The sequence below is a fragment of the Balaenoptera borealis genome (genome assembly GCF_965194805.1).
Source record: "Balaenoptera borealis genome assembly, chromosome: X".
In the NCBI taxonomy this organism is placed as follows: Eukaryota; Metazoa; Chordata; class Mammalia; order Artiodactyla; family Balaenopteridae; genus Balaenoptera; species Balaenoptera borealis.
The window spans coordinates 49,859,991-49,880,480 of NC_138881.1; positions in this window are offsets into that span (position 1 = coordinate 49,859,991).

Consider the following 20,490-nt stretch of genomic DNA (forward strand, 5'->3'; position numbering starts at 1 on the left):
TCCCACAGATACATTAGAAATACATCTACACGTGGAACTTCTCCTACGGAACACCCACTGAACGCTGGCAGAAAACGTCAGACCGCCCAAAAGGCAAGAAACTCCCCACATACTTGGGTAGGGCAAAAGAAAAAAGAAATAACAGAGACAAAAGAATAGGGACGGCACCTGCACCAGTGGGAGGGAGCCGTGAAGGAGGAAAGGTTTCCAAACTAGGAAGCCCCTTCACGGGCAGAGACTGTGGGTGGCGGAGGGGGGAAGCTTCGGAGCCACGGAGGAGACCACAGCCACAGAGGTGCGGAGGGCAAAGTGGAGAGACTCCCGCACAGAGGCTCGGCGCCGAGCAGCACTCAACAGCCCGAGAGGCTTGTCTGCTCACCCGCCGGGGCGGGCAGGGCTGGGAACTGAGGCTCGGGCTTCGGTCGGATCCCAGGGAGAGGACTGGGGTTGGTGGCGTGAACACAGCCTGAAGGGGTTAGCGCACCACAGCTAGCCGGGAGAGAGTCCGGGGAAAAGTCTGCAGCTGCCGAACAGGCAAGAGACTTTTTCGTGCCTCTTTGTTTCACGGCGCGCAAGGAGAGGGGATTCAGAGCGCTGCCTAAATGAACTCCAGAGACGGGCGCAAGCCGCGGTGATCAGCGCAGGCCCCAGAGACGGGCATGAGACGCTAAGGCTGCTGCTGCCGCCTCCAAAAAGCCTGTGTGCGAGCACAGGTAACTCTCCACACCGCCCCTCCCGGGAGCCGGTGCAGCCCGCCACTGCCAGGGTCCCGTGATCCGGGGACAACTTCCCCAGGAGAACGCACGGCACGCCTCGGGCTGCTGCAACGTCACGCCGGCCTCTGCCGCCTCAGGCTCGCCCCGCCTCCAACGTACCACTCCCTCCCCCTGCCTGAGTGACCCAGAGCCCCCGAAGCAGCTGCTCCTTTAACCCCGTTCTGTCTGGGCGGGGAACAGACGCCCTCAGGCGACCAACATGCAGAGGCGGGTCCAAATCCAAAGCTGAACCCTGGGAGCTGTGCGAACAAAGAAGAGAAAGGGAAATCTCTCCCAGCAGCCTCAGAAGCAGCGGATTAAAACTCCACAAACAACTTGATGTGCCTGCATCTGCTGAATGCCTGAATAGACAATGAATCACCCCAAATTCAGGAGGTGGACTTTGGGAGCAGGATATATTAATTTTTCCCCTTTTCCTTTTTTTGTGAGTGTATATGTATATGCTTCTGGGTGAGATTTTGTCTGTATAGCTTTGCTTTATAATAGCTTTATTTTACTTCACTATATTATATCCTCTTTCTTTCTATTTTTTATCCCTTTTACTCTGAGCTGTGTGGATCAAAGGCTCTTGGTGCTCCAGCCAGGCATCAGGGCTGTGCCTCTGAGGTGGGAGAGCAAACTTCAGGACACTGGTCCACAAGAGACCTCCCAGCTCCACATAATACCAAATGGTGAAAATCTCAGAGATCTCAATCTCAACATCAAGACCCAGCTTCACTCAATGACCACCAAGCTACAGTGCTGGGCACCCTATGCCAAACAACTAGTAAGACAGGAACACAGCCCCATCCATTAGCAGAGAGGCTGCCTAAAATCATAATAAGGCCACTGACACCCCAAAATACACCACCAGACGTGGACGTGCCCACGAGGAAGACAAGATCCAGCCTCATCCACCAGAACACAGGCACTAGTCCCCTCCACCAGGAAGCCTACACAACCCACTGAACCAAACTTAGCCACTGGGGACAGATACCAAAAACAACGGGAACTACGAACATGCAGCCTGTGAAAAGGAGACCCCAAACACAGTAAGATAAGCAAAATGAGATGACAGAAAAACACACAGCAGATGAAGGAGCAGGGTCAAAACACACCAGACCTAACAAATGAAGAGGAAATAGCTAGTCTACCTGAAAAAGAATTCAGAATAATGATAGTAAGGATGATCCAAAATCTTGGAAATAGAATAGACAAAATGCAAGAAACATTTAAAAAGGACGTAGAAGAACTAAAGAGGAACCAAGCAATGATGAAAAACACAATAAATGAAATTAAAAATACTCTAAATGGGATCAATAGCAGAATAACTGAGGCAGAAGAAAGGATAAGTGACATGGAAGATAAAATGGTGGAAATAAATACTGCAAACCAGGATAAAGAAAAAAGAATGAAAAGAACTGAGGACAGTCTCAGAGACCTCTGGGACAACATTAAACGCACCAACATTCGAATTATAGGGGTCCCAGAAGAAGAAGAGAAAAAGAAAGGGACTGAGAAAATATTTGAAGACATTATAGTTGAAAACTTCCCTAATATGGGAAAGGAAATAGTTAATCAAGTCCTGGAAGCACAGAGAGTCCCATACAGGATAAATCCAAGGAGAAATACGCCAAGGCACATATTAATCAAACTATCAAAAATTAAATATAAAGAAAACATAGTAAAAGCAGCAACAGAAAAACAACAAATAACACACAAGAGAATCCCCATAAGGTTAACAGCTGATCTTTCAGCAGAAACTCTGCAAGCCAGAAGAGAGTGGCAGGATATACTTAAAGTGATGAAGGAGAAAAACCTACAAGCCAGATTACTCTACCCAGCAAGGATCTCATTCAGATTTGATGGAGAAATTAAAATCTTTACAGACAAGCAATAGCTGAGAGAGTTCAGCACAAACAAACCAGCTTTACAACAAATGCTAAAGGAACTTCTCTAGGCAAGAAACACAAGAGAAGGAAAACACCTACAATAACAAACCCAGATCATTTAAGAAAATGGGAATAGGAACATACATATCGAAAATTACCTTAAATGTAAATGGATTAAATGCTCCCACCAAAAGATACAGACTGGCTGAATGGATACAAAAACAAGACCCATATATATGCTGACTACAAGAGACCCACTTCAGACCTAGAGACACATACAGACTAAAAGTGAGGGGATGGAAAAAGATATTCCATGCAAATGGAAATCAAAAGAAAGCTGGAGTAGCAATTCTCATATCAGAGAAAACAGACTTTAAAATAAAGACTATTACAAGAGACAAAGAAGGACACTATATAATGATCAAGGGATCGATCCAAGAGGAAGGTATAACAATTGTAAATATTTATGCACCCAACATAGGAGCACCTCAATACATAAGGCAAATACTAACAGCCATAAAAGGGGAAATCAACAGCAACACAATCGTAGTAGGGAACTTTAACACCCCACTTTCACCAATGGACAGAACATCCAAAATGAAAATAAATAAGGAAACACAAGCTTTAAATGATACATTAAATAAGATGGACTTAATTGATATTTATAGGACATTCCACCCAAAAACAACAGAATACACATTTTTATGAAGTGCTCATGGAACATTCTCGAGGATAGATCATATCTTGGGTCACAAATCAAGCCTTGGTAAATTTAAGAAAATTGAAATCGTATCAAGTATCTTTTCCAAGCACAACGCTATGAGACTAGATATCAATTACAGGAAAAGATCTGTAAAAAATACAAACAAATGGAGGCTACACAATACACTACTTAATACGGAAGTGATCACTGAAGAAATCAAAGGGGAAATCAAAAAATACCTAGAAACAAATGACAATGGAGACACGACGACCCAAAACCTATGGGATGCAGCAAAAGCAGTTCTAAGAGGGAAGTGTATAGCAATACAAGCCTACCTCAAGAAACAGGAAACATCTGGAATAAACAACCTAACCTTGCACCTGAAGCAGTTAGAGAAAGAAGAACAAAAAAACCCCAAAGCTAGCAGAAGGAAAGAAATCATAAAGATCAGGTCAGAAATAAATGAAAAAGAAATGAAGGAAACAATAGCAAAAATCAATGAAACTAAAAGCTGGTTCTTTGAGAAGATAAACAAAATTGATAAACCATTAGCCAGACTCATCAAGAGTAAAAGGGAGAAGACTCAAATCAATAGAATTAGAAATGAAAAAGGAGAAATAACCACTGACACTGCAGAAATACAAAAGATCATGAGAGATTACTACAAGCAACTCTATGCCAATAAAATGGACAACCTGGAAGAAATGGACAGAGTCTTAGAAATGCACAACCTGCCGAGACTGAACCAGGAAGAAATAGAAAATATGAACAGACCAATCACAAGCACTGAAATTGAAACTGTGATTAAAAATCTTCCAACAAACAAAAGCCCAGGACCAGATGGCTTCACTGGCGAAATCTATCAAACATTTAGAGAAGAGTTAACACCTATCCTTCTCAAACTCTTCCAAAATATTGCAGAGGGAGGAACACTCCCAAACTCATTCTACGAGGCCACCATCACCCTGATACCAAAACCAGACAAAGATGTCACAAAGAAAGAAAACTACAGGCCAATATCACTGATGAACATAGATGCAAAAATCCTCAACAAAATACTGGCAAACAGAATCCAACAGCATATTAAAAGGATCATACACGATGATCAAGTGGGGTTTATCCCAGGAATGCAAGGATTCTTCAATATACGCAAATCAATCAACGTGATACACCAAATTAACAAATTGAAGGAGAAAAACCATATGATCATCTCAATAGATGCAGAGAAAGCTTTCAACAAAATTCAACACCCATTTCTGATAAAAGCCCTGCAGAAAGTAGGCATAGAGGGAACTTTCCTCAACATAATAAAGGCCATATATGACAAACCCACAGCCAACATTGTCCTCAATGGTGAAAAACTGAAACCATTTCCACTAAGATCAGGAACAAGACAAGGTTGCCCACTCTCACCACTATTATTCAACATAGTTTTGGAAGTGTTAGCCACAGCAATCAGAGAAGAAAAAGAAATAAAAGGAATCCAAATCGGAAAAGAAGAAGGAAAGCTGTCACTGTTTGCAGATGACATGATACTATACATAGAGAATCCTAAAGATGCTACCAGAAAACTACTAGAGCTAATCAATGAATTTGGTAAAGTAGCAGGATACAAAATTAATGCACAGAAATCTCTTGCATTTCTATACACTAATGACGAAAAATCTGAAAGTGAAATTAAGAAAACACTCCCGTTTACCATTGCAACAAAAAGAATAAAATATCTAGGAATAAACCTACCTAAGGAGACAAAAGACCTCTATGCAGAAAATTATAAGACACTGATGAAAGAAATTAAAGATGATACAAATAGATGGAGAGATATACCATGTTCTTGGATTGGAAGAATCAACATTGTGAAAATGACTCTACTACCCAAAGCAATCTACAGATTCAATGCAATCCCTACCAAACTACCTCTGGCATTTTTCACAGAACAAGAACAAAAATTTCACAATTTTTGTGGAAACAGAAAAGATCCCGAATAGACAAAGCAATCTTGAGAACGAAAAATGGAGCTGGGGGAATCAGGCTCCCTGACTTCAGACTATATTACAAAGCTACAGTAATCAAGACAGTTTGGTACTGGCACAAAAACAGAAATATAGATCAATGGAACAGGATAGAAAGCCCAGAGATAAACCCACACACATATGGTCACCTTATCTTTGATAAAGGAGGCAAGCATATACAGTGGAGAAAAGACAGCCTCTTCAATTAGTGGTGCTGGGAAAATTGGACAGATACATGTAAAAGTATGAAATTAGAACAGTCCCTGACACCATGCACAAAAATAAACTCTAAATGGATTAAAGACCTAAGTGTAAGGCCAGACACTATCAAACTCTTAGAGGAAAACATAGGCAGAACACTCTATGACATAAATCACAGCAAGATTCTTTTTGACCCTGCTCCCAGAGAAATGGAAATAAAAACACAAACAAACAAGTGGGACCTAATGAAACTTAAATGCTTTTGCACAGGAAAGGAAACCATAAACAAGACCAAAAGACAACCCTCAGAATGGGAGAAAATATTTGCAAATGAAGCAACTGACAAAGGATTAATCTCCAAGATTTACAAGCAGCTCATGAAGCTCAATAACAAAAAAACGAACAACCCAATCCAAAAATGGGCAGAAGACCTAAATAGACATTTCTCCAAAGAAGATATACAGATTGCCAGCAGACACATGAAAGAATGCTCAACATCATTAATCATTAGAGAAATGCAAATCAAAACTACAATGAGATATCATCTCACACCGGTCAGAATGGCCATCATCAAAAAATCTAGAAACAATAAATGCTGGAAAGGGTGTGGAGGAAAGAGAACACTCTTGCACTGTTGGTGGGAATGTAAATTGATACAGCCACTATGGGGAACAGTATGGAGGTTCCTTAAAAAACTACAATTAGCTCTACCATATGACCCAGCAATCCCAGTACTGGCCATATACCCTGAGAAAACCATAGTTCAAAAAGAATCATGTACCAAAATGTTCATTGCAGCTCTGTTTACAATAGCCAGGACATGGAAGCAACCTAAGTGTCCTTCATCGGATGAATGGATAAAGAAGATGTGGCACATAGATACAATGGAATATTACTCAGCCATAAAAAGAAATGAAATGGAGGTATTTGTAATGAGGTGGATGGAGTTAGAGTCTGTCATACAGAGTGAAGTAAGTCAGAAAGAGAAAAACGAATACAGTATGCTAACACATATATATGGAATCTAAGGGGAAAAAAAAAGGCCATGAAGAACCTAGTGGCAAGACGGGAATAAAGACACAGACCTACTAGAGAATGGACTTGAGGATTTGGGGAGGGGGAGGGGAGAGATGTGACAGGGTGAGAGAGTGTCATGGACATATATACACTACCAAATGTAAAATAGATAGCTAGTGGGAAGCAGCCGCATAGCACATGGAGATCAGCTCGGTGCTTTGTGACTACCTAGAGGGGTGTGATGGGGAGGGTGGGAGGGAGGGAGATGCAAGGGGGAAGAGATATGGGAACATATGTATATGTATAACTGATTCACTTTGTTATAAAGCAGAAACTAACACACCATTGTAAAGCAATTATACTTCAATAAAGATGTTTATAAAAAAAGAAAAAGATAGGTTTATTCAGGACCACTAGAGAATAGCAGTTCAGAGAGTGCAACCATGATGATTCACAAGTACTTTCCTGCATGCCAATGGAAGGAAAATGATTTTATAGAGAGGAAAAGGAAGTTGGGAGGGCTACAGTAAACAAAGAGCCCTTGAATTTTCATTGACTGAGACCTTGAAAGGAACGAAGGGGAGTCTTTCTTCTTCCTGTTGGGCTCTACTATCATCGTAGGGTGTGAGAGGTCCCCCTTCTGGTCACCCAACTCTATTTAAATGGGGTTTCTGTTTACTAATTTTTTACATTTCCCCTTTTGATCAAGATCTTTCTCTGAAAGCATCACTGATCAAGAGTTGAGTTTTCTAGTTTCAGCAGCTTTTTGTCCCTTAATGTCAGAAAAGACCTTTCCTGGGTGTAGTGTCTCACATCAGAGGGAAAGTGCTGACTGGAAACCTATTAAGGTCACATTTGAGTGACAAGGAGGGGTAGGAGAGAGAACACCCAGGCATTTTTATCTAAAGAAGTCCATATTTATCAAAATCCTAGACATTGGAGATCATCTGAAACATTATGGCATCATCAAAGATTTGGTGACAAGTTTCCAACAGGCCTGATGTTTATTTATTTATTTGTTTAACATCTTTATTGGAGTATAATTGCTTTACAACAGTATCTTAGTTTCTGCTGTATAACAAAGTGAATCAGCTTGGCCTGGTGTTTAGAACTTTATGTCTTCCAGAACAGCCAACAAGATGTGTGAGAAATAAGGACTCTCAGTATAACCCTGAGGCATTACTGTCCAGGAGAATTGTTTTTCCTCTGAAGTGAAGGCAGAAAACTATTGGGTACTTTCCTCAGCTGGAATAGTAAAGAATATACTGCATAAATCTATTATGGTAAATAATTTATTTCCAGTAAGAATGAACTAAAGTTAATAGTAATGTATGAGGATTACAAATTACAGCTTTCTTGGGAAAGCTGTCTCATCAAATGTCATTTGCTTCAGTTCTGGGAAATCTTTACTTTCAGGTCACCAGAGTATCTGCAGGGACAGCCAGGGTTCATGAAGCCTATAATTTTGTCAGTTGATCAATGGTTTAGCGGAGGTACAGAGGTGAGCAGTGGGAATTTTAGTCTCTAGTAGGACTGGGTTGCTATTTGGTCCAAACTAGAGCTTTTGCTTTTTATCAAGCCAACAGTTTTTGCATTTGCAATCTTGTTTTTCCTTTTCTGAGGCTAATTTTTGGGCCTCTCTAGCCAGTTTTTCTAAATTATCATTTGAGGTAATATCCCTTTGGAGGTTTGGCTGCTGTTGGTCCCTTTAAGGGCAGTATTCCATGCAGAAATATTGTTACCAAGGCTATTGCTCCAGAATCATACCACTGTCCCTCCCTCAAATAGAAACCAATTACTCTTATCTAAGTTTCAGGAGGAAGATGCAAAGAGAAAAAAACAAGAACTGGTAGAACCAACTAGGCCCAAGATGACAGAGTATTTAACTTCCAGTAGAACTTGAGCCTCATTTTACGCTTATTGCAGTGCATTAACATGCTAAATGACGCACCCACCAGCTCCATGACAGTTGACTATTACCATGACAACAACTGGAAAAACCCATAGAAGGACTGAAAAGGAGAGTTGCATCAGCTCTGGGTCCAAACCACACCCCTGTTCTCAGCTAACTCATAAATATTCCTCCCATTCTTTCTAGTTCCCTCCCTTTTACCCCCACCCTTCTATATATTTTGGTCTCAGCCCAAATTGGGTTGAGAAGTTGATTTGTGAACTAGGTTCCTGCTTCTCCATTCTTTGGCCATTGAATAAGTCTTGTGATGTTCCATTCTCAGCATTAGTTTCATTATTGGCTGGGCGAGTCTTATCAGAACAAGAACCTCCCTGGCCAAGACAGGGAGTCTCATCTTAGGCTAAGACCCCGGCATAGGTCTTGTCGACCAATTCAGTGACAATATCAGCAAGGTGATTTCCCTTTCGTCCAGAGTGTCAGGTTTAGAATGACCCTGAATCTTAGTAATAGCTAAAGCAGCAGGTAAAAGAATTGCATTCAACAATACCTGAACATAAGGGCCATTTTTAATGATATATTCACAAGAAGCAAGAAAGCCACATCGTTTACATAACATTTCAAAATCATAAGCTACTCTGAAAGCATATCTACTATCAGTATAAATTTTGGCAGTTTTATCCTTGGCTAAAGTACAAGTCCAAGTAAGAGGGTATAATTTAGCCTGTTGGCATGAAGTAACCATAGGTAAAGATGCTGCCTCGAGAACACCAAAAGGAGTTTTAATGGCATACCCAGCACAATATTTGCCATTGTCGCCTTTTAAATAATAACTATTGGTAAACAATGAGAAGTTATTGTTACCCAATGGAATTTCCTGTCAAACATTATGAGGAGTCAGGAAATGGACCATCAGTGTTAAACAGTTGTGAAGGAATACATTGGTGATGTAGGGGAGAAGAATAACTGGGTTAAGGTTCCTACAATGTAAAAGAGTTATGTGAAGGGCAGGTAACAAAAGGACTTCAAAGGAGGTGAAGCAGCTACCTGAGAAATGTTGAGTCTGATTAGATTTCAGGAGAACTTCTGCTGCAAGAGGTACGAAAAAGGTTAAAGAGGAATTCACAGTTTTCTCATTGACCTTAGCCAAAAAAGCAATGACTGTAATGCCTCTAATACAAAAGGGGTATCCCTGTGCCACAAGATCCAGATGCTGGCTATAATACTCTATGGGTCTACGGTGGACCCTCTGTTCATAGGTGAGTACCCCAAGGGCATTCACTACCTTTTCATATACACAAAGGAAAATGGAATATGAAAATTGGGATACCCAAGTTTAGGTGGGTTCATCAAATTCTACTTTTAGGCCTTGAAAGCTTCATGATCCAGTTCTCCTATAAAATTGGGTCGAGGTTGTTACTGTTGAGTAAAATGTATGGAGGTTTGGCCATAAGAGAAATTGTAATCCAATATCAGCAATAACTAACCAGAGAAAACCTTGGTGGTGGTGCTTAATTTTGGGTCTTGGAAAAATTAGGGCACCATAAAGTCTATCTGGATCTAGCTGGAGCCCTTCTTCTGACATCAGAAGCCCTTTCTGAGGACTTCAATCCTCAGAGGCAGGCTTTCAGATAGCTTTCCCAAACCTGGGTTTGGGAACACTGCAACTTTTCTTTGGCAGCATTATTACACTTTAAGGTTAAAAGCTTCAGCAAGTGGATGCTGTATTTCTGTGAGGAGGCTTGAGAAAGAAAGCAAAGAAGCAAATCATCTACATATTAAAACAAAGTGTAGCCTCTAGGGAACTATATGTCTTCCAGAACAGCCAACAAGATGTGTGAGAAATAAGGACTCTCAGTATAACCCTGAGGCATTACTGTCCAGGAGAATTGTTTTTCCTCCGAAGTTAAGGCAAAAAGCTATTGGGTACCTTCATCAGCTAGAATAGTAAAGAATATACTGCATAAATCCATTACGGTAAAGCACTTACTTCCAGTAAGAATGAACTAAAGTTTATAGTAATGTATGAGGATTACAAATTATAGGAATAACAATGTTGTTAACAGCTTACAGGTCCTAAACAAACTTCAAACCTTAGCTCTTAGGTTATCTCACCTGTAAATTAAGAGAGTTACAGGAGCAAGTGCAAGGAATAATGAGAATTTCAACCTTGTAAACTTCTTTTATTGCTTTATAAAGAAGGGTTGCTTTACTTATAGATTAATTCTGGGAAGAGATGATTGAGGGTTCTAATTGAATTTCAAAGCGAGGTTCTCTGTGATTTTTGTGAAAATCAGTTGGATACTTTGCCAATAAGGAAAGTGAAAACTGATTAAATGGTGACAAATGATCAGTGTTTCCACACAAAAAAATCCCAAATAAATAACCTAACATTACATATAAAGAAAAAGAAGAACAAACAGAACACAAAGTTAGTAGAAGGAAATAACTCATAAAGATCAGAGCAGATATAAATGAAATAGACATGAAGAGAACTATAGAAAAGAGCAAGAAACTAAAACCTGGTTCTCTGAAAACATAAACAAAATTGATAAACCTCTAGTCACACTCATCAAGAAAAAAAGGGAGAAGGCTCAAATAAATAAAATTAGAAACGGAAAAGAAAAAATTACAATGGACACCACAGAAATAAAAAGGATCATAAGAGACTACTACAAGCAACTGTAGGCCAACAAATAGACAACCCAGAAGAAATGGACAAATTCTTAGAAAGGTACAACCTTCCAAGACTGAACCAGGAAAAATTACAAAATATGAACAGACCAATCACAAGTACTGAAATTGAAACTGTGATTTAAAAACTTCCAACATGGGGCTTCTCTGGTGGTGCAGTGGTTGAGAGTCTGCCTGCCAATGCAGGGGACACGGGTTCGAGCCCTGGTCTAGGAAGATCCCACATGCCGTGGAGCAACTAGGCCCGTGAGCCACAACTGCTGAGCCTGCACGTCTGGAGCCTGTGCCCCGCAACAAGAGAGGCCGCGACGGTGAAAGGCCCACACACCGCAATGAAGAGTGGCCCCCGCTTGCCGCAACTAGAGAAAGCCCTCGCACAGAAACGAAGACCAACACAGCCAAAAATAAATAAATGAATAAATAAATTTATTTAAAAAAAAAAAAAAAACTTCCAACAAACAGAAGTCCAGGACCAGATGGCTTCACAGGCAAATTCTATCAAACATTTAGAAAAGAGGTAACACCTATCCTTCTGAAACTATTCCAAAATTCTGCAGAGAAAAAAACACACCCAAACACATTCTATGAGGTCACCATCACACTGATATGAAAACCAAAGATACCACAAAAAAAGAAAATTACAGGCCAATATCACTAATGAACATAGATGCAAAAACCCTCAGTAAAATACTAGCAAACCGAATCCAGAAACACATTAAAAGGATCATACACGAAGATCAAGTGGGATTTTTCCCAGGGATGCAAGGATTTTTCAGTATATCCACGAATCAATATATATCCACAAATCTATCCACAAATATCCACAAATCAATCAGTGTGATACATCACATCAACAAGTTGAAGAATAAAAACCATATGATCATCTCAATAGATGCAAAAAACAGCTTTTGACAAAATTCAACACCCATTTATGATTAAAAACTCTCCAGATGTGAGCATAGAGGGAACCTACCTCAACATAATAAAGGCCAAACCCACAACTAATATCATTCTCAAAGGTGAAAGGCTGAAAGCATTTCCTCTAAGATCAGGATGAAGATAAAGATGTCCACTCTCAACAGTTTTATTCAACATAACGTTGGAAGTCATAGCCATGGCAATCAGAGAAGAAAAATAAATAAAAGGAATCCAAATTAGAAAAGAAGTACAACTGTCACTGTTTGCAGATCACATACTATACATAGAAAATCCTAAAGATGCTACCAGAAAACTACCAGAGTTCATCAATGAATTTGGTGATATTACAGGATACAAAGTTAATACACAGAAATCTCTTGTATTTCTATAAACTAACAACGAAAGATCAGAAAGAGAAATTAAAGAAACAATCCCATTTACCATTACGTCAAAAAGAATAAAATATGTAGGAAAAAACCTACCTAAAGACACAAAAGAACTGTACTCCAAAAACAATAAGATGCTGAAGAAAGAAATTGAAGATGACATAAACAGATGGAAACATATACCATGTTCTTTGATTGGAAGAATAAATATAGTCAAAATGACTATACTACACAAGGCAATCTGCAGATTCAATGCAATCCTTATCAAATTACAAATGGCATTTTTCAAGAACTAGAACAAAAAATCTTAAAATTTGTATAAAGACACGAAAGACCTCTGATAGCTAAAGCAATCTTGAGAAAGAAAAACAGAGCATGAGGAATCAGGCACACTGACTTCAGACTATACTAGAAAGCTACAGTCATCTAAACAGTATGGTACTGGCAGAAAAACAAAAATATAGGTCAATGGAACAGGATAGAAAGCCCAGAAGTAAACCCACACACCTATGGTCAATTAAGCTATGACAAAGGAGCAAAACTATACAATGGGGAAAAGACAATCTCTTCAATAAATAGTGCTGGGAAAACTGGAGGGCTAGAAGTAAAGAAATGAAAGTAGAACACTCTTTAACAGGATTCAGAAAAATAAACTCAAAATGGATTAAAGACCTAAAGGTAAGGCCAGATACTGTAAACTCTAGGAAGCAAACATAGGCAAAACACACTTAGACATAAATCGAAGCAAGATCTTTTCCGATCCACCTCCTATAATAATGGAAATAAAAACAAAAGGAAACAAATGGGATCTAACTAAACTCAAAAGCTTTTGCACAGCAAAGGAAATCATAAACAAACTAAAAAGACAACCCACAAAATTGGACAAAATATCTGCAAATGAAGTGACCAAAAAGGGATTAATCCACAAAATATACAAACAGCTCATGCAGCTCAATACCTAAAAACAAAAAACTCAATCAAACAATGAGCAGAAGATCTAAATAGACATTTCTCCAAAGACGACATACAGATGTCCAAAAAGCACATAAAAAGATGCACAACATTGCTAACTATTAGAGAAATACAAATCAAAACTACAATAAGGTATCACTTCACACTGGGCAAAATGACCATCATCAAACTTCTAAAAACGATAAATGCTGGAGAGGGTATGGAAGGGAAACCCCCTACACTGTAAATTGATACAACCACTATGGAGAACATTATGGAGGTTCCCCTAAAAATTAAAAATAGAGCTACCATGTGATCCAGCAATCCCAATCCTGGGCATATATCTGGAGAAAACCATACTTTAAAATGATACATGTACCCCATGGTCACTGCAGCACCATTTACAATAGCCAAGTCATGGAAGCAACCTAAATGTCCATTGACAGAGGACTGGATAAAGAAGATGTGGTACATATATGCAATGGAATATTACTCAGCCATACAAAGAATGAAATAATGCCATTTGCAGGAACTTGGATGGAACAAGAGATTATCATATGAGATGAAGTCAGACAGAGGAAGACAAATATCATATGATATGATTTATAATGTGAATTCTTTAAAAAAAAAATACAAATGAACTTATTTACAAAGCAGAAACAGACTCACAGACGTTGAAAACAGACTTATGGTTACCAAAGAGGAGACATGGGAGAAAGGGATAAATTATGAGTTTTGGATTGATATATACACACTACTCTATAAAATAGATAATAAGGACCTACTGCATATCATAGAGAACTCTATTCAAAATTCTGTAAGAAACTATATGAGAAAAGAATCTGAAAAGAATGGATACATGTATAACTAAACCACTTTCCAGTGAGCCTGAAACTAATAGAGCATTGTAAATCAAATATACTCTAACAGAAAATAATAAATTAAAATTAACAAAAAGATCAGTATTTCCAGAATCAGCTCTAATGATACAAACTGAAAACAATGCACACATAAAAGTTGAGGATGCTTTATATGACAAATTTTCTGAGGACTGAAGCTTGGAGGCAGCTTTTCACATAGCTCTGAGGAACTACTCCTAGGGGTAAGGATGTAGCCAAAATATACAGGAGATTTTCCAAAAAAGATGAGGTAGCAAAAAAATCAAAACATTATTCTGAAGTAAAGAAAAGCAGATATCACAAGTTAAGGAATTTAGGGATTTTCTATGTGGGGAAGATGCAAGAGTCTGGGCTAATTGAAATCTTACACTTGACTCAGATCTTACATATCTGGGCCAGTATCCTATTTTTCCTCATCCTGAAATATCAGGTCATACCATAGTGGGTAACAACTGTACCTGAGGGTTGCAACAGGAATCCCATATCTTTACCTTCTGATATTCCACAAAGATCCCAAAAGGGCTACAACAATAGTGGCTTAATAGCTGGAAGAGGGAACAAAAAGGAACAAGGAAGGAAAGAGATATGGCCTCTTGTGGCCTCTTAAAGGAAGAAACATCAGCCAAGGTAAAGTCTCAGCCATTCAGGCAAGGGGCTGAACCCTGTATAGAGAGAGGCCTGTTTTGCGATGCTGAAGTGCCCAACTGGGAAGTGGAAAGACAGTAGGGGGCAAGGAGGAAGAACAGGCAAAAAGGAAGGAAGGGCAACCATCTGGTCCACTGAGAATGGCACAGTGGGTGCAAGTGCGGGGGCCTGCCCAGGCGTGCTTTCCTGAATGTAACCCTGTGTGGAAATGTGCGGGGGGTGTGGGGGCGTGCCCGAGTGAGTTCAGTAACGTTAAGCCTTGGCGAACACAGGGAAAGGTGTAAAGCAATTCTGAGAGTAGGGAATCCACCATTTGCTAGCCCCAATCCCTGCCTCCTTTCTCCCTGCATTTTCCGCAAGTAAGTGTCTGATGTGCTCTGATGTTTAATGCCTGGGAAAGATCCCCTTAGGCCCTACCTGACAGGTAGGTGGTGACTTTTGTTTTCGCGGGATGTTTTCCATGTGTTTGGTTTTTCTCACAAATTTCAAAGGTTGGCTATTTCCTGGGACAGTTTGGCGTACAAGAATGTCCGAAAGAGTCACTCCACGCCTCAATTCTAAGAGTCCTTAAGATACTTCAGAGCGTGGGAAATCCCTGGGACATGGAAGTGCTTACCTTTGGAGTTCCCTGATGTTTGGTCTACACACCTAGGAAGACTTTAGAGAAGAAAAGAAAGGAAACGTTGAGGAAACTGTAAAGAGCCTCAAGATCACCTTCCACATTGGTTTCACGCCAGGCTCTGGGTGGCAAGGGCATGACATCCTTAAACACTCCACCACGGTGACCACCTGCATTCCTTTGCATCTGCGGACACAAAATGTCACCGGCCTTTTCAGTAAACAAAGGTTGTTGCCCTTCCATCAGCCTCAGACACTGCAGCTGCCCCCAAAGATGGCCCCCAAGAGACATAAAGAAGGAGAAAAGCAGGATACTGGCACTCGATAGTTCAGATGCATATCTAGGAATGATTTCAATGGGCCCAGATTAGTGCATCTTCCATACTTAGAAAAGTGATCAAATCTCTGACTTGAGATGTCTGGGTGTGGTTTTGTTGTTGTAGTTGTTGTTGTTGGTGGTGCTGTGTTTGTTTCATTGTTTTGTTTTTTGTTTTTGTGATTAGCAGCAATCTTTTGATATTCCCCAACATGTTTCTATTTTTTCCTCCATTTTTGAACAAAAACTCCTAAATGACCTGGCTCCTTCCACACTTACCTCTTCAGAACCTTACCTCCGAGCTATGTGAGTGGCTGTGGCCCTGGCTGTAGTCCTCACTAAGGTCCCAAATTAAAGGTACCTCTCAGCTTTTACGTTGTGCCTTTTTCTTCTCTCCACGCATCCCAGGCTTCTCTCCACGCATCCCAGGCTTCTCTGGATAAAGACTCTGATTCCTCGTTTTGAGCGTCTGCCTGGAAAGGCATCATTCCCTTAAGGTGTTGAGTGGTTCTTCAGAAGTGGTTTGTGAGATATGTGCAAGTGCGTGTGTGCGTGTCCGTGTGAGTGCGTGAGTGCGTGAGTGTGTGTGTGTGTGTTTAAAGGGAATCCATAATTTCCCCTGCAAGATCTCACGGGTCTTCCAGGGTGAACAATAGGCTACTGTCAAGGGTTAGGGTGAGAAGCAGAGAGATCTCCATGCCAAACCAACCGACCAAGCTCCCGTCTGACACATGACCCTCCAAACACCAAGCCCCAGCACCCCTACCCCTCCTCCCTAAACTCCACCCTCTCCCTAAGGATAAAAATTCACGGGGGCACCTGGAAAAATTGAGCACGATATGTGGACGGGCTCCTGGTGCAGAACTGAAGCCTGACAGCCTTGCTAGCAAGGCCTGTGGGAAGAAAGACCCCGGTGGTGGCGAACTGGCGGACAAATGTAAGGGAGGCCAAGTGGCCTTCCCGAAGTAGACCCACCGGGTGCAACAAATCCCATCCCCAAAAGTCCCACCCCAGGGCACAAAGTAGTAATCAGGGGTTCCACGGAGGGAGGCAGCCTGGTGGCCTGTTCCGAACACTTGTGACTCCTGTACAGAATGGTTCACAACCTTCGGGACCTCCCCAGGATCTGCCTGACACTCAACGGCTGGATCTTTGTCCCAGTGAAGCATTCAACTTCAGGAGAACAGACGTGGCTCCGTAGGAAGAGATGCGGTGCAGACAAGCAAGATGCCAGGAAGAGTCTGAAGATGCGAAGAAGAAATTGCAAGCCCCCTGGTTGGATTTCTGCAGGGTCGTTGTAAGAATTCACAGTGAACCAGAGCAACTAGGGAGTCAAGAACTGCCTAGCTACAATTGCGGGTTTGGCCCAAAGAGGCCAAGTTGGTGACGGGCGCAGCTGAAGTTGAGATGGGTGCTCTGTGAGCTGGATTACTGATGGTGATGAGGATATTGGGATACTGGTGCGTCTGTGGCTGCTGCTGTTGCTGTTGCTACTGCTAGTCCTGCGGCTGTTGATGATGATGTTGATGATGATGATTATGATGGGGAGAAGAAGTAGGAGGAGGAGGAAAGTTATCTGATTGTTTCCCCACCTCCACTCCACACTGTACACTGTCTGGAAGCTAAAGGCAGACCAGGAAGGATTGTTGGGGGCAGGGAAAGGGGTGACTGCAATTTCTGGCGGCAGCGTGCCATCCCGCGGAATGTGTTATGTGAAAAGCCCAGGCAGCAGAGACCTATCTTCTGCCCTGTGCAGGGATCAGCGGGGCTATGCAGGGTATCCTTTGCTCTGTCCAAGGCATAGGAGGTCTCCACCACGGGATTGCAGAGGCCTGAGAAGGGCCTGTGCCTGCCAGTGGGACCCTGGAGAGAAAAGAAGAAGCTCTGGGAGCCCCGGACACAGCAGGCAGCTAACAGAGAGAACTGCCCAGGGAGCACAGCTTACCCTGTCACCCATTTTGGGAGTGGGTCCAGAGGAATTCTGCAAATTTTCGATGGTGGTCCTGCTACGGAGTGCCGGGGTGCCCTGCCTGCAGCGGCATAGGTATCAAGTGGTCCCTTTCCTCACCGGGAGCTGAGGGGCTTAGAGGTTCTGAGGCCAGGGCCAGTTGCACTAGGCACTGCCAGGGTCAGACATCTCGGGGTGGTCCTGGGGTTTCTGAGCGGCTTCCGCAGCTGCGGATCCAGGGTCCAGTCTCTGCGGAGAACACAGATGGAGGAAAGGACAAGAGCCCACTGGCCAGGTGCACCCTAGGACAGCACAACCAGAGAACCACCATCTCCCGCCGTCCCCACTGGGCCAGTTGCTTCCAGCTCTCTGGCTGTCTCCAGCCCTTGAGACCTGGTAACTGGCTTTGACAGGAACCATCTCCTCTTGGTGGCAGTATGGCTCCATCAATGCCAACTAAGCGCCTAACCCTGCCCCCACCACAACATCAGGCCTTCGAATTCCTCCCCTTCTTAGGTAAAACCAAAAGCAAAACCAAACCAACACACACAGTCCCATGAAGGAGGAGAGAAAAGGAAAGAAAGCAGCCACCCAACGGCACCCAAGTGGACCAGCAACTGCACAGGACAAAAGGACCAGTGGCCACGAGGCTGGACACCCTGCAGTCCTTTCCACTTCCTTTCCTCCAACCCCCTTTTTCTTGACTCCTGCTCTTGGGAGAAGTAAAGGCAAAGGTTATACCAAGCGATGAGGCTGGGTGAGCTTGCCTGAGGGTTTAAATCACAGGATTTCTCCTTGACCAAGTGGCGGCCACCATGCTGGTGGCAAACACCACGCTGGCTGCCAAGTCACTTTGTTGCAGGACTCTGCTTCCCTTTCAAGGCCTGGAGCTTCAGCTTCAGGCCACCACCTCGGCATGGCTCAACAGAGCAGACAGAAGTGGGTGTCGAACCTTGACGCTCCCACAAAATGCGCTGGCAATGACTGACGCTGGGCAGGCTGGACTTGACCTCACACAGGAACCTTGCAAGACCAACAAAGATCACATAGTCACAGGACCCCACACAGGGCCAAGATTCTCTGGAGGATGGGCACAGACTCTGCTGCCGCTTGGAGACCCCACTTATCTGGCTGAACAAGGGAGGATTCAGATTTACCCTAGTAGCTTGGGACCACCAGCTGACAGACGAATATTTCGTGGAACACAGAATGGCTGCGTTTCCATTTGTGAGAGCCCCTCAGGGAATGCGTGTTTCAACGATTCTCTGAGTACTTGCTATGGGCAGAGGGTGGGGTTGGAGTGGGGAGAGACTGGTGCAAAGGTATATAGGAAAGCACAGGTGACAGCGTGTGTCAGTATGTTTGAGGTTCTGTGAGGGTGCGCTGTGTGTGGCGGGGTAGGAAGATAGGGTGTGTGTGTGTGTGTGTGTGTCACTGTGTGTGTGTGTAAACGAGCCCGTGCTCTCACACCTGTCTAAGGTCCTTGCCTGACCGTGGGCATGTGTTGCCGAGGGTATCCGGGTGTGCGTGCTTGGGTGCCTGGTCTTGTGAGCAGTGGCCAGCACAAAACTGCCTGGGCTTGTGGACAGGGAGGCGACCCCTGGTAAGTATACAGAGAAATCTATACTGTTCCAATCACGCCATTGGAATGGGAACCAACAGCAAGCAGGGAGCAACTTGAGGAGGCTCCTACTGGCTCACGATATGACTTGCAGGGCTTCCATAAGGAGAACAAGTGCACAGAATGGAAAGTCAAGAGATAATTTTGCAAGCCTTGAGTTCGTCATGCTGTTTCATTGCGTAGTAACTCCTGGATCGTCTTTGGTTTTGTTGATGTTTAGTTTTGTGGGTTTTCCCAGAGGATGACAATGACCTCCAGCACTGGAGAAGGGAAAAGATGTCGAGGAGAAAGGGGAAGAGTCCAAACTGAACCACACGGCTGCCTTCTCCTACACTTGTGCCTCCCACTTAACCAAAGAGCAGACGTGCGAGGAGAACGCTGAGGATACTAGGCTAGCTCAGAATAGACAGTGAAAGGAATAGAGGGAAGCAGTAACTGACCACCACTACAACCACCGTCACCATCACCACCACCTCCACCACAATCACCACAACAACCTCCAGTGTTGCCGTGGGTCCAGTGCAGAGGCGCTTCACTGTGTATCTTTCGCAACGTGCACAGGGAGGGACAGGGAAACAACAGCTGCCGTGAGAACAAAGGACAGGCCACCAGGAAGCCCCTTGACCTGGACAGGGCGGCGGGGTGGGGGGTCCCTCCAGAGTGCCATCAATTGCTCCGACTCAGCAGTACGAATGCCAGGAATACAGAAGGCAAAAGAAGAGGCAGAGCCACCTTCTGACACTCTAAGTATGTCATGGGTACACTGCAAAGGGCCAAAGAGCACCGGGAGGCACTCAGCGCACAGAAAGGTTAGGTAGAACCCAGGGAGCTCTAGGTCAGTAGGGGGAGGTAAGGGACACGAGAGGAGTGAGTTAATCCCCGATGGCAATTAAGGGATAGCTGTGAGGGAATGCCCCTTACTCTCCCAATCCACGGGGGCATTTTCCCTTCCACAGGAAAAGTACATGTATTGGCTGGGTTGAGCTTCCCAGGCACGCACCCTAC